The 13,833-nt window shown below is 36.4% G+C and overlaps 1 long non-coding RNA gene across 1 annotated transcript in view; it reads right to left on the reverse strand.

The window, feature by feature from the left end:
• The window catches only part of LOC116150904 (uncharacterized), a 453,257-nt gene that overhangs the window by 263,961 nt on the left and 175,463 nt on the right, over positions 1–13,833 (reverse strand). Inside the window, exon 3 of the long non-coding RNA XR_004134727.2 lies at positions 11,620–11,657. This is a non-coding gene — a long non-coding RNA (uncharacterized LOC116150904). The remainder of the gene's footprint in view (positions 1–11,619; positions 11,658–13,833) is intronic.

Genomic DNA, 13,833 nt, shown 5'->3' on the forward strand with positions numbered 1-13,833 from the left:
TAAGTGCAGTTTCAATCGTCTTGACTAGAAAACATCTTGAGTTGACTCAAAATTGTAGAATAGATAAACAAGATTATACTGTATAGCACAGGGAAATATACACAAAATCTTATGGTAGCTCACAGAGAAAAAAATGTGACAATGAATATATATATGTTCATGTATAACTGAAAAATTGTGCTGAACACTGGAATTTGACACAACATTGTAAAATGATTATAAACCAATAAAAAATGTTTTAAAAAATAAATAAAACATTCTTGAAATGACAAAATTAAAAAAAAAAGAAAACATCTTGAGTTGAATCATAAAGTTTTCTCATGGATAAAAAATGTCAGGGCTTGTCATTGTTATTAATAATCACTCCAGGGGTGAAAAAAGGAACATTTCTGGGAAGCTTGTCTTTGAATGGTTTGTGGAAAAGTAGAACCATTTAAATTATTTACATAGGCACATAAGGTCTTATTCGTTTTAATGATGCAGGAAAAGTGCACTATGAGCCCTGCCAAACTAAGTCCTCATTCCCTGAAAGTGCCTCCTTGTTGATTTGTGAGATATTTCATTATTCCTTTAATGATAGAATATAATTCACTCCTCAAATGCACTGCCTTCCTAAATTATACTCAGGGACCTAGACTTGCAGAATTTTGAAATTAGAAGGGACTTAGAGATCACCTAAAGCTCAAGGATCTCATCTAGTGGATAAATAAACTGAGATTTGGAGAGATACGTGGCAGCTTAACTGTAGACTAGCTACCAAGTTATTCACCACAATCTGAATAATACTGATAATATTTTTATCAACAGGCACCAGAAATAAAATCTAAGATCCAAGATCTCTAGACCCCAGAATTCTAAAAAGCTTTATTCCTCATGCTAAAACCAGGAACCTGAATTCATTCAACAAACAAGTATTAAGCTTCTACTCTGTGCCAGGTATTTAGTTAATTCCTTAGTACTCAAAGGTAAATAAAATATAACACCTGCCGTCTGGGAACTTCTAGTTGGTTGAAGAATAACAGTTATTACTCAGTGGCAAATGGAAATGTGCCAGACACTATTCTAAAACACAAGTAACATGATTGTTATTGCCTGTTTATAGATGGAGAAACTGAAGTATGGGGAGTCTCACAGCTAGCCAGGGGTTGTATTAGTTGGCTAACACTGCCATAACAAAGTACCACAAATTGGATGGCTTAGAAAAATAAAGATGTAGTGTCACACAGTTCTGGAGGTGAGATTCTGAGACCAATGTATCAGTAGGGTTGGTTCCTTATGAGTACTGTGAGCAAGAATTTGGATTCACACCTCTCTTCTGGTATCTCATGGTCTCGTTATCTTTGGCCTTCCTTGACTTCTGCTGTGGCACCCCACTTTCTGCCTTCATCTCCACGTGCTGCTCTCCCTGTATGTATGTCTGTGTCCAGATGTCCCCCTTTTTATAATAAATACACCAGTCACACTAGATTAGGGACTTTTGGTTTGCAGCCTTGGGCGTTCCCTGGGTGAAACTGGAGACCAACCCCCATACTTGGAAGGCAAGAGTTAGACCACCCCACGTTGCTAGGTGGCATTTTTAACAAGCAAGGAAACTTACAAATGAAGTTTGTCTTGCAGGGGTCACAAGACAAGTAGATCTCTGTGTCTACCAGCCAGAATCTTAAAAGTTTATATAGAGGCCTTAACGGTGTTGTCACATACCCAGTCCAAATGGTCTCAACAACACATTATTCTTTCAAGGTTGCATTCTTGAAATGGCTCCTAGCACAGGAATGGTGGGCAGAACATACATTCCAAGGACAGGGGAAGGGTTAAGGAGCCTCCAATTGCCCAGGTCCAACTAGTGGGTCAACAGGCAGTCACCTCTCCTTAATGACCTCCTCCAACAGGGGGCCTACCCCACTTCAGTATGATCTCACCTTAACTAACTCCATCTGCAATGACTCTGTTACCAAATAAGGCCACATTCTCAGGTACTGGGGGTTAGGACTTCAACATATGAATTTCAGGGACACAATTTAACTCATAACCCTCTAGCCCTCAAACACTCATGTCCTCACAAGGAAAATATATCTACCACATTCCTACATCCCCAAAAGTCTTAACCCATTCCAGTATCAACTGGAAGTCAAAAAACTCATTCAGGTATCATCTAAATCAGGTATGGGTGAGACTTGGGGTAAGATTCATCCTGGGGCAAAATTCCTCTCCATCTGTGAACCTGTCAAACCAGATAACAGGTTGTCTATTCCCAAAATACAATGGTGGGACAGGCTCAGGATAGACCTTCCCATTCCAAAAGGGAGAAATCAAAAGGGAAAAGGGGGTCACAAATCCCCAGCAAGTCCAAAACCTAGCAGGGTAAATTCCACTAGCTTTTAAGACTTAAGAATAATCCTCTTTGGCTTGACACTCTGTCCTACTAGGGTTTTGGCTCCGCCTCCTGTCCCATGGAACCAAGCTGGTGTCTGAACCACCTTGAGGGTCCTTTTGCTGAAGGGTAACAGTTTTCAGCTGAATATCTTTATAGACCCATTGCCTTCCTATATAATCCCAGAAGTCCAACAATCTTCCTTCATTTCCTCCCCTCTGTTACCTTCTGTCCAAGCTGGTAACATTACTCCTGAGATGGTGACTGGATACAAAAGGCATACACCTAATCTCTTTAGCAAATGACTGTCCAGGTACTCCCTTAATGGTTTTCCAAAGTATGCTTTTTCTTTTTCTTTTTCTTTTTCTTTTTCTTTTTCTTTTTCTTGGTAATATGAATAGGCTGAGGATTTTTCAAATCTTCAAGTTCTGGTTCCTTCTTGCTTAATATTTTCTTCTTCCATCTGTCCCTTTCCTCTCACATTATACTATAAGTGGCAAGGAGGAATCAGGCAACTCTTTCAACACTTTGCATAGGAATCTCATCAGCTAAACATCTAGGTTCATCACTTGTAAGTTCTACTTCCCATCCAACAAAAGAAAATCCAGCCCCGTTCTCTGCAACTTGAGAATAAGGATTTTCTTCCTTCCAGTTTCCAATAACATGTTCCTCATTTATACCTGAGATCTCACCAGAAGTATCTTTACCATTCATTTCTCTAGCCACATTCTGTCCATGATGATATATGTATTCTCTAAGACAATAGGAGTTTTCTCTACAAATCTCTTCTTTCTGAATCCTCATCAGACTCTCCTTGAACATCCATATTTCTATCAACAATCTCTTCAAGGCAATCTAGGCTACTTCCATCAAGAGCCTCAAAACTCTTCTACCCTCTACCCATTACCCAGCTCCAAAGTCACATTTTGACAACAGCACCAAAATCAATCAGTTCTCTACGGCTGCAGGGACAAAGTACCACAAAGGGTTCACTTAGAACAATAGAAATTTGTCTCACAGCTGGAGGCTAGAAATTTGAGATCAAGGTGTTGGTGAGGCTGGTCGTTTCTGTGGGCTGTGAGAAAGACATCTGTTTCATGCTTCTCTCTTAACTTCTGGTAGTTTGCTGGCAATCTTTGGCATTCCTTAGTTTCTAGAAGCATCGCCCATCCTTGCCTTCATCTTCATGTGGTGTTCTCCCTTTGAGCATGTCTTTGTCCAAATTTCCCTTTTTTATAAGGTCATTAGTCATTTGATTAGGGGCCAACCCTATTGCAGTAAGACTTCATTGTATGTAATTATTTCTACAACAATGCTATTCCCAAGTAATATCATAATCTGAGGTACTGTGGGTTTGGATTCCAACATATGTATTTGAGGTGACACAACTCACCTCACAGTAGGGGTAAAGGTGGGGTTTCATTTCAAACAACCTAACTCCAGAGTTTGTACATGTAACCACTCTGCTAAGTATGTGCTATAATAAAAGTCATAGGAACAATATGAACCCAAATAAAGAAGCAACTAACTCCATCTAGTGGACAGTGGTTGGGGATTGGAAGAGGCTTTCCAAAGAGGTAATAGTTGAGTTGAATTATGAACCATGAATCAGAGTTCACCAAACAGAAAGAAATGCATGAACAAAGGCACAGAAGTGAAAAGGTACTCAGTACACCTCCATGTCTCCCCAATACTACTGCCAACAGCCTACTACTAATTGGTCTCCTTGTTTCCATTCCTACCCTCTTATGGTCAATTATCCATCAGACAGAGTGATCTTTTTCACAAAGGCAAGTCAGATCATGTAATTTCTCGACTCTCCAATAGTTTCTCATCATATCTAGAACAATCCAAAGTATTCACCAGACCCTCAGGACCTACCTGATCTGACCTTTACCTATCTTTCCAACATCAATTCCTACCACTCTTGCCCTTGCTTTTTTTTAATTGAAGTATAGTCAGTTACAATGTATCAGTCTCTAGTATACAGCATAATGTCCCAGTCATACATATATATACATATATTCATTTTCATATTGTTTTTCATTAAAGGTTATTATAAGATACAGAATATAGTTCCTGTGCTATACAGAAGATTTTTTAAATCTATTTTTATATATAGTAGTTAATATTCACAAATCTCACACCCCTAAATTTATCCTATCCAACCCCCTTTCCTCTTGGTAACCATAAGATTGTTTACTATGTCTATGAATCTGTTTCTGTTTTGTAGATTAGTTCATTAGTGTCTTTTTTTTCCTTCTTTTTAGATTCCACATATGAGTGATATCATATGGTATTTTTCTTTCTCTTTCTGGCTTACTTCACTTAGAATGACAATCTCCAGGTCCATCCCTGTTGCTGCAAATGGAATTATTTTATTTTTTACGTTGAGTAGTATTCCATTTTATAAATATACCACAACTTCTTTACCCAGTCATCTGTCGATGGACATTTAGGTTGTTTCCATGTCTTGGCTATTGTAAATAGTGCTGCTATGAACATTGGGGTGCAGGTGTCTTTGAATTTGAGTTTGCCCTTGCTTTTTATGCCATGGTTATACTGGCCTGTCCCCTGGCTGTTCCCAATTTCAGAGTATTTTTCTCCCAGGCTTTCACATGATGAGTTTCTTCTCATTATTCAGGGTTCAACTCAAACCCCATCTTCTCAAAGAGGCGTTCCCTTCTCATTCAATCTAAATAGCCCTCTTCCACTCATTCTCTATCTTATCTTACATTATTTTTTCCCTTGTGGCATGTGTCTGTGGCACTATTTATTTGTTTATTGTCTGTCTCCCTCCTTCAGAATGTAAGCTCAGTGAAAGCACGGACTTTGTCTTATCCATGGCTCTATCTCCAACACCTAAATCATGCCTGATACTCAGTAAATGTTAAATAAATGCCACTATTCAAGAGCATTTTTGACAGTTATAATGGCAGAAACCACAAGAGAATAAGAAAAGGAGTAAATGAGGGTAAAGAAGTAGAGTAGTGAGCATAGACCACTTTTGCAAGAAATCTGTATGTTGAAGGAGAGGAATTGGCTAACAGCTGATGAGAGAAGTAAGGACTAGGAGAGATTTTCTTTCTGGTCCTTGACTGTAACTGTCATCACAGACAAGTGCATACAGAGACTGATTAGGAGAAAATGCAGAGAGAGAGAGAGACAGAGAGGTGGGGAGGGAAGGGAAGGGAAGGGAAACAAAGAGGGAACAGAAGAGATAGAAGAGAGAGAGGGAGAGAAGGAAAGAGATTAGACATATGGGGAAAAGAGAACGGATTAAATAAAATCCTGGTGAAAATGGAGATTATGAGTTCAAGAGCACCGTTGACAGGTTGTCTTTGGAAGAGAGCCAGGGCACATCTTCCTCTGAGACAAAATTAAATGAGGCATGTAGATGTGGAAACACACATATATTTGAAGGCTAGGGAAGGGATGTTGAAGAATACCACTGAGGTAGGCTGCTAAACCCTCTGCTAAAAGGAAGGGCTGAAAGAGCAGGGATCTTAATGAAATTGGTAAGGCTTACAACAGTTATTGTTGGGTACAGGAAAGGGAACCAATTAGGAATGAGTAAAAGAATTGTTTAGCTGTCTTGACAGCTGAAGTTGATCATAAATCTGTAATGGATCCAATCTAAAATGGTATGTGTTTTCCTCCAGTAGAACTCTACAGCCCTGAAGCAGGGGAAGAGAAAATCGAAATGTTGCAGAGTTGGCAATTGGCAGGATAAGGTCAACAGAAGATGAAGACAGCTGGAAATAATATAGTTGAAATGTGAGACCATTTTAACTGTTAGTGAAAGAAGTAAAGCTAAGAGGAAGCCAATGATCAAGAGACCTGCGAGACGGTATACCAGAAGTAAGGGATTGGGAAGCCAGCATGTCCTGCCCAGAGAAGTGGAGTCTAAAATTTAAAGAAGGAAACAAATATGAGCTGAAGGAGGGAGTTATTCTCCTGTTTGTGGGTTGCTTACACAGTAGTTTGGGTCTTGACTATAGGGAGTCTCTGCCCCTCCTACCCATCCCCTTGTGGTTCCTTCTTTATATCTTTAGTTGCAGAATATCTTCTCTGTTAGTCTTCTGTTCATTCTCATTGACAGTTGTTCTGTAAACAGTTGCCATTTCGGTTGTACCCATAGGAGGAGGTGAGTTCAGGGTCTTCTTACTCCGCCATCTTGGCCACTCCAATCACAAATGAATTGAAAGAAGCATTTTAATTGTTCACTTATTATGTTATTTTTTTTTTGTTTGGTATTAGTTTAGTTCCAATTGGAAAGCCCAGCTTTTATAGTTGCAATACTGTCAAATTTATTTATAAGAACTGCAAACGTAGGTGATAAATGCTCAGGTTAAAAGTGAAGTATTAAAATCAGGACTACTATCACACATTGAAAAAACTGAAATCATTCTGTGAATCAATACAAAGTACCATTTACATGACTATATTCCTTGCAACCGAAGTTCTCTTTCTTTAGGATGTTGCTGTTTCTAATCATGTTGCCATCTTAAATCTTATCTTTTAATACCCATGTTCCTATCAAAACAAAAATAAAAATCCCACTCTTTCTCAGGACACTAGGCTTCCTCAATTCATTCTCATAATGAATTGAAAAGAAATAATGTGTAATTTGGAGTACAAAAAAAGAAGTAAATTAGTTGCTGAAGACAGAATTTGTCTTTTTTCAAACTATAAGCACATTTCTGGCCAGAAAACACCAGATTTTTTATGCATTTCATTAAGATACTTGTCTTATAATTGGCAATTCATTTTAAAAAATAGCATTTCTGCCCAAGGAATAAAAATCCAAAAGCTGCCATCCAGGTATAAAAACAAAATGACTTTATTTTTATTAAAATGTATACACACAGACATATTCTACAATGAAGAAATATCAAATACAGTATCAGAAGGAAAGTGAAATGGTCACTTAATAATGATTATTTAAAGTTTGAAGAAGAATGTCACTCCATTGTCAATTTTATTGTGTATCACAAGGTTTGAATAATTACCTATAGGATTTTCCCCTCTTCCTACACACAGACACACACACACACATACACAAACATTTTTGTCACCAAACTAGTTATAGAGGGCTCATCTAGGCAGAAACCTAGACATAAAAACTGCACTAAACTAGAATGTATCTTCATACTGTACACATTTGCTTTACATTATCTATATGAACAGAAAGAGGAAAAAAATGACAAGATAGAAAAACAGGGAATTGAAACTTAATGGAACTATCTAAATTCTTTTGCAGCAATTGTTAAAATCAGCCAGTTTTACCCTAAAAAGTAATATTTTAGAAACAACATATTTATCGGTAGCTATAATGTCAGGTAAAATACTGTGAAACAATCAAGAAAAAATTAAGGAAACATCACTAAAATAAGGTACAGATTCCTATGCCAACCCTGAATTATGTCTTTATAAATAATAAAAACATTGTACTTTGAAGTTTCATTGTAATCTAAGATAAAATAGGGCCCAAGAGTAAAACTGGCCTTAATATTCAGACATGCATTCATTCACTCACTAATCTTTCAATTCATTCATCAGACACTGATGAAGCATCTACCATATGCTTCCTGTGATCGACTATGAATCTACAGAGATGATTTAACCAAGTTCCAATTGCAGTAAGGTGACAAGTCAAGAAAACAAACAACTGTAATAAGATATGATATGCAAAAAAATTTGTGAAGGTTTCACACACTGAAAATTCTGATTATCTCTAAGGCAAAGAAAAAGGAACAACACAGGCATTCGTGAATTTTGAATACCATATTCTGATTTCAAAATTAATTTTTTAAATAGAGACACAATGATGAGACATCAACTATAAGACCACAATCCAGAGATAATCAATGTTTACATTCTGTGTATATATATTTCCTATCATTCAACAGGTATATATACATATACCTATGTATTATATAAAATGGATTATATATGTTCATGTACATATATGTATTATAAAAATTAGAATTACACTGTGCATAATTGTTACAATTTTCTTTTAAAATTATTTATATATTGTAAATACTTTACATGTTATTAAATTTTGTCTTAAGGTATTTCTTTAAATGGCTGCATAGGAGTTTACAGTATGCATGTATTATAAGCTGTTTAGCCATTCCCTATGTTAGGCATGTAGGTTCTTTCCAATTTTCTGCTAGCATAAACAAGACTTAGATAAATATTCATCTACATCTTTGTGCATAGCTCTGGTTATTTATTCATGATAATTTTCTAGAAGTGCAATTTAGGGGACAAAGCAATAAGAAAGACTTTCTTCATTTTTTTATATTGAGGTATAGTTGATTAACAATATATTAGTTTCAGATGTACAAGTGTGATTCAATATTTTTATAGATTATACTCCACTTAAAGTGCTTAAAAATAATCTCTGTATTTCCCTGTACTGTACAATATATCCTTGTTGCTTATTTATTTTATTTTATTTTATACATAATAGCTTGTGTCTCTTAATCCCATACTTACATCTCTCCCCTCTCCTCTTCCCTCTCCACGCTGGTAACCACTAGTATATTATCAATGTCTGTGAATTTGCTTCTGTTTTGTTATATATATATTCATTTTCTTATTTTTTAGATTCCACATATAAGTGACAACATAGTATTTGTCTTTCTTTGCCTGATTTATTTCACTAAGCATAATACTCTCTAAGTCCATCCACATTGTTGCAAATGGCAGAATATAATTCATTTTATGGCTAAGTAATATTCCATTGCGCATATATATATACAATATCTTCTTAACTCACTCATCTATTTGTAGGTTAGGCTGCTACTATATCTTAGATATTGTAAATAATGATGCCATGAACATTGGAATGCATGTATCTTTTTGTATTAGAGTATTCATTTTCTTCAGCTTTATAACAAGTAGTGGAATTGCCTGGTCATATGGTTGTTCTATTTTTAGTTCTTTGGGGAACCTCCATGTTGCTTTTCATAGTGGCTGCACCAATTTATAATCCCAAGAACAATGTACTAGGGTTCCCTTTTCTCCACATCCTCGCCAACATTTGTTATTTGTAGACTTTTAAATGATAGGTGTGAGGTGATGTCTCATTGTGATTTTATTTGTATTTCTCTGATGACTACCTATGTTGAGCATCCTTTCATGTGCCTGTTGGCCATCTGTATGTCTTCCTTGGAGAAATGTCTATTCAGGTCTTCTGCTCAATTTTAAATCTGATAGTTTGTTTTTTGGATGTTGAGTTGTATGAGCTGTTTATATATATTGGTTATTAATCCCTTATTAGTCATATAATTTGCAAATATTTTCTCCTATTCAGTAGAAATTTTGTTTTGTTATATCTCTTTTAATCCTCAAGTTATTTTAGCTAGATAATGCTATATCTTATTTATACAAAAGAAAAACCTCTCATGGCCAACCATTTTAGTTTGTTCACGACTGTTCCAATTTTAGCACTTCAAATCCAGAATCCCTGGATACCCCTCAATCACTGTCAAACTGGGATGACTGTTCACCCTAGAACTAAAGGTTGGAGTGCTTACGTGATTCACTCAAAGTATCACAAAAAGTAATTGGTGGAGCTGAGATTTAAATTCATTTCAGACTCCAAAGCCCATATTTTAACATTGGATACACCCATAGGATCAGTGTGGTAATACAAATGACCACAGAAAACATGCTGGAACAATTGGCTGACCACGGACAAAAAAATAGATCAATACCTACCCCTTTATACTAGAATAAATCACTGATGAATAAACAATTTAAATAAACTCTGGGTGAAAACATAAATGAATACATGTGTAATCTTGGAGTAAATATAGGCAATCTAAACATGACACAAAAGCTAGAAATCAGAAATGAAAGAATAAATAAATATGATTGCATTATAAACACATAGCTATAACTTAAACATCAAAACAAACTTTTTTAAAAGGATAAATAGGGAAAATATTTGCAACACAGATGGTAAATGATTAGTGACCTAAATATTTTAAAATCCTCAAAAATTAATAGGAAATATCTTAAGTCCATAACAGAAAAATAGACAAAGGGCATTAATAAGCACTTCAAAAAAGAAGTACAAATGGCTAAAATCACATGAGTAAAACAGCATACCTTCACTAGTGACAAAATTATGCAAAATAATACAAAATGCTATTTTTCCTGAAGCAGATTAACAAAGATTAAAAAGAATTAATAATACCTAATGTTGATGATTGTATGGGGAAAATGGGCTCTCTCATACAAACGTGGTTAGTGAAGTATAAAAATAGTAAAATATGTAAAGGCATTTTAACAAAATGAATCATAAGCCTTAAAATGCATATTTTAATCCCAAAAAAGTCCCCTCTGAAGATGCTATCATAAGTAAACAATCTGAAAAAGATGCAAAATTATATATACAGAATGTTCATATAACTTACAATGACTTAGTATCTATCTATTGGGTTTAGTTACATCCTTGCAATGCAATACTATGTAGCCATTAAAAAGAATTCATTCATTCAGTCATCCACTCATCAAATATTTATTGACTGGCAGGCATATTACTAGTGGCTGGTGATACAGTAGTGTAAAAAAAAGGCTATATATTTATCCTCCTATAGCTACTATCTATGCAGCAAGTAAACAGAAAACAGACAAAAGAAATAACTATAACCTGCAATAAGAACTTGATGGAAATAAAGAAGAGGCTGGGAGTGGTTAACAGAAAAACTTAGGTCTGTATTTATTTATATGCAGGGCTTAACTTTCCCCAAGTAGACACATGTCAAGGGTTCAACTACATGGAATATTCAAATTTGCTTCAAGACATGCTTAATATGTGCTATAATCAATAAAGCTCTTTATGATCTCCCTTAAGAGTCTTGAAAGCAGAACACATATGCCAGCCAAAAAATGTCTTTCCAAAAGGGCAGCAAATTCAGAGTCTCTATCCTATAATCAGCAGAGAGATCACCACCAAACTGTCTGAATACTCAGCCCACGTGCATACTGGTCTAGCACAGGTCTCTCTGGACAAAGACATTGACCACCTGCTCAAACTCGTCACCTTATCTCTCCCTCTGTATTGAGCTCTGATTACTTGCAGGGCATCCCCTTCTAGTATATTGAAACATATGAAATTGCTAATATTTATCCATTGTGACCAACCAAAATGACAATTTCACGGGTTCAACTTACTATTAAAAAAATGTCTTCATGTCAAAATCCCGAAATACTTTTTTTTGACTCACCAGGACAACTGTCTTGCTCCTCTGCCCCACTGCAGGTGCTGCAAATGAGACATAAGCTGATGTCAGTAGTGGACTCCACTTACAACCCTAATGGCTCAACTACATATTTTCTTCTAAATTCTGAGATTTAAAATAACATTCTAAAATTTTATACTTTATTTCCATCATATCACTTTTCTATATAGCCAACCTACAAGAGAAGATGGGAGGAAAGGGTATTCAGTTGAAAATTATTCAAGAAAGCTCCATTTCTTTCAGCCACTTGAGGGAGGGATACTAGCAAGCTTTAATTGTGTGAACTTAAAAAATATCTGCATGACTTCTGCAGCAATCTAGAAAATGAAGAAGATATTCATTAAATTTCTTATACAAATTATAATATTTACAGAGACTTCAGTATAGCTTAGTCATTATGGTTACAAACTTTGGAATCTGACAAGTTCAAATCCATGAACAAATTTTTGAGTTACTGTCCTCACCTGTAAAGTTGGGGTAGAATTGGACCTGCCTTTTGGGGAGGGTATAGCTCAGTGGTAGAGTGTGTGCTTAGCATGCATGAGGTCCTGGGTTCAATCCCCAGCACCATCATTAAAATAAATAAATAAACAAACCTAATTACCACCCCCCCCAACAAGAATGGGACTTGCCTCATAGGATTATTAGGATAATTCAATGAGATAATATATATAAAATGTACTTAATAGAGGGAGACACATAATAAATGCTCACTTAAAAGCAGTTTTATAGTCTCTTAAAAAAACACTTTTTTATTCTTTAGCCTAATTCCCTAATCATGAGATCAAACCTGGACACCAGAATTGCAAAACAGGCAGTGCTTTGCAATTTGGGGGTGGGAAAAAAGCAGAGAAAATGCTTTGCTCTAGATTCCCCAGGAAGGGGCCCAATGATTCCTCATTTGGCCAACATTTCTGCTTTTTTTTCAATCCCAATGAAAGTGGATTACACAGCCAACTGAAGTAGAGAGTGAATGATAGCGCAGAATAGAGTTCCCCCATCCCCAGCTGCATTCAGGGAACATTATTTTCTCTGTGCAGAGGAGAAACATTTAGCATTATATTCAATGAATTATCTATGACCGTTTATAAATTGACCTTGGAAGATTTAAAAAAATGCTTAACCCCAAATTTGGCTGTGAAAATATAGAGTGGATATAGCTACAATTGAAGCCACTTCATCTGAGTTTACCACAGCTCAAGCAACTCTTCCTGGCCGGCGGCTAAACCAGTTGCTGCATCTCAGGGGCCAGAGATCCAGGCTCGGGTCATCATCCTCAGCTAAGGTGAAGCTGATGCCCAGTGGCTGTCTAAAGCTACTGCTCAGCAGCCAAATGAAAAGGAACCAGCATAAGCAAACAAAGGACAAAACTTGAAGTTTTCTGAGTAACATTCCAAGATGTCAGTCTCTAAGCCAGGTCAGCAAACTCTCTGAACTGTGGGAAGTTTTTTCTTGAAAAAACTCCCAAGTATTATCTCCAAAGTTCCAAGGGCTGGCATAGCCAGTGGCACCTGTAACTAACAAGGACCCATCATTCAAGGGGTACCACAGACCTACTCTGACCCCTTTGGGTGCCAGAATGTTAACTGCAATTATCATTTTAGAAACCTCCTTCTTTTTAAAATTTTTTATTTTATTTTTAATAGAGGTACTGGAGATTGAACCCAGGACCTCCTGCATACTAAGCATGCGCTCTACCACTGGGCTATACCCCACCCACCCTGAAACCTCACCCTGAAACCTTTCTTAGTATCTGACTGACTTCTTCTGAAAGACAAGAAAAATTATATTTGCATAAGTCTAGATCCTATCAAGAGTCTACTTTTCTTTCCTGAACTAATTCTGAAATTATTCCCCTACACAGACAGCAAGTCAATACAGCCCAGTAGATCAGGGCTGCAGGGATCAGATCCCAATTCAGCACTTACAAGGCATATGACATTGAGCAAGTTGCCTTGGTTTAAAAATCTGTAAAATAAATATAATGACATCCAATGAAATACCTACTTCATAAGGTTATTGTGACAAGTAATATATAACTTGATAAAGTGCCTGGCCCATAACTCTGCTTAATACATATTGGCTCTTTTTATTATTTTAAAATTATGTTTTACTTGATCCCAACCAGATCCCCTCTTCTGTTAACCAGCTCCGCATCATTCCTTGTTTCGGGCAGAATCCTACTGCAGTCCCTGTTGG

Source organism: Camelus dromedarius, chromosome X (assembly GCF_036321535.1).
Source record: "Camelus dromedarius isolate mCamDro1 chromosome X, mCamDro1.pat, whole genome shotgun sequence".
NCBI classification, from domain to species: domain Eukaryota; kingdom Metazoa; phylum Chordata; class Mammalia; order Artiodactyla; family Camelidae; genus Camelus; species Camelus dromedarius.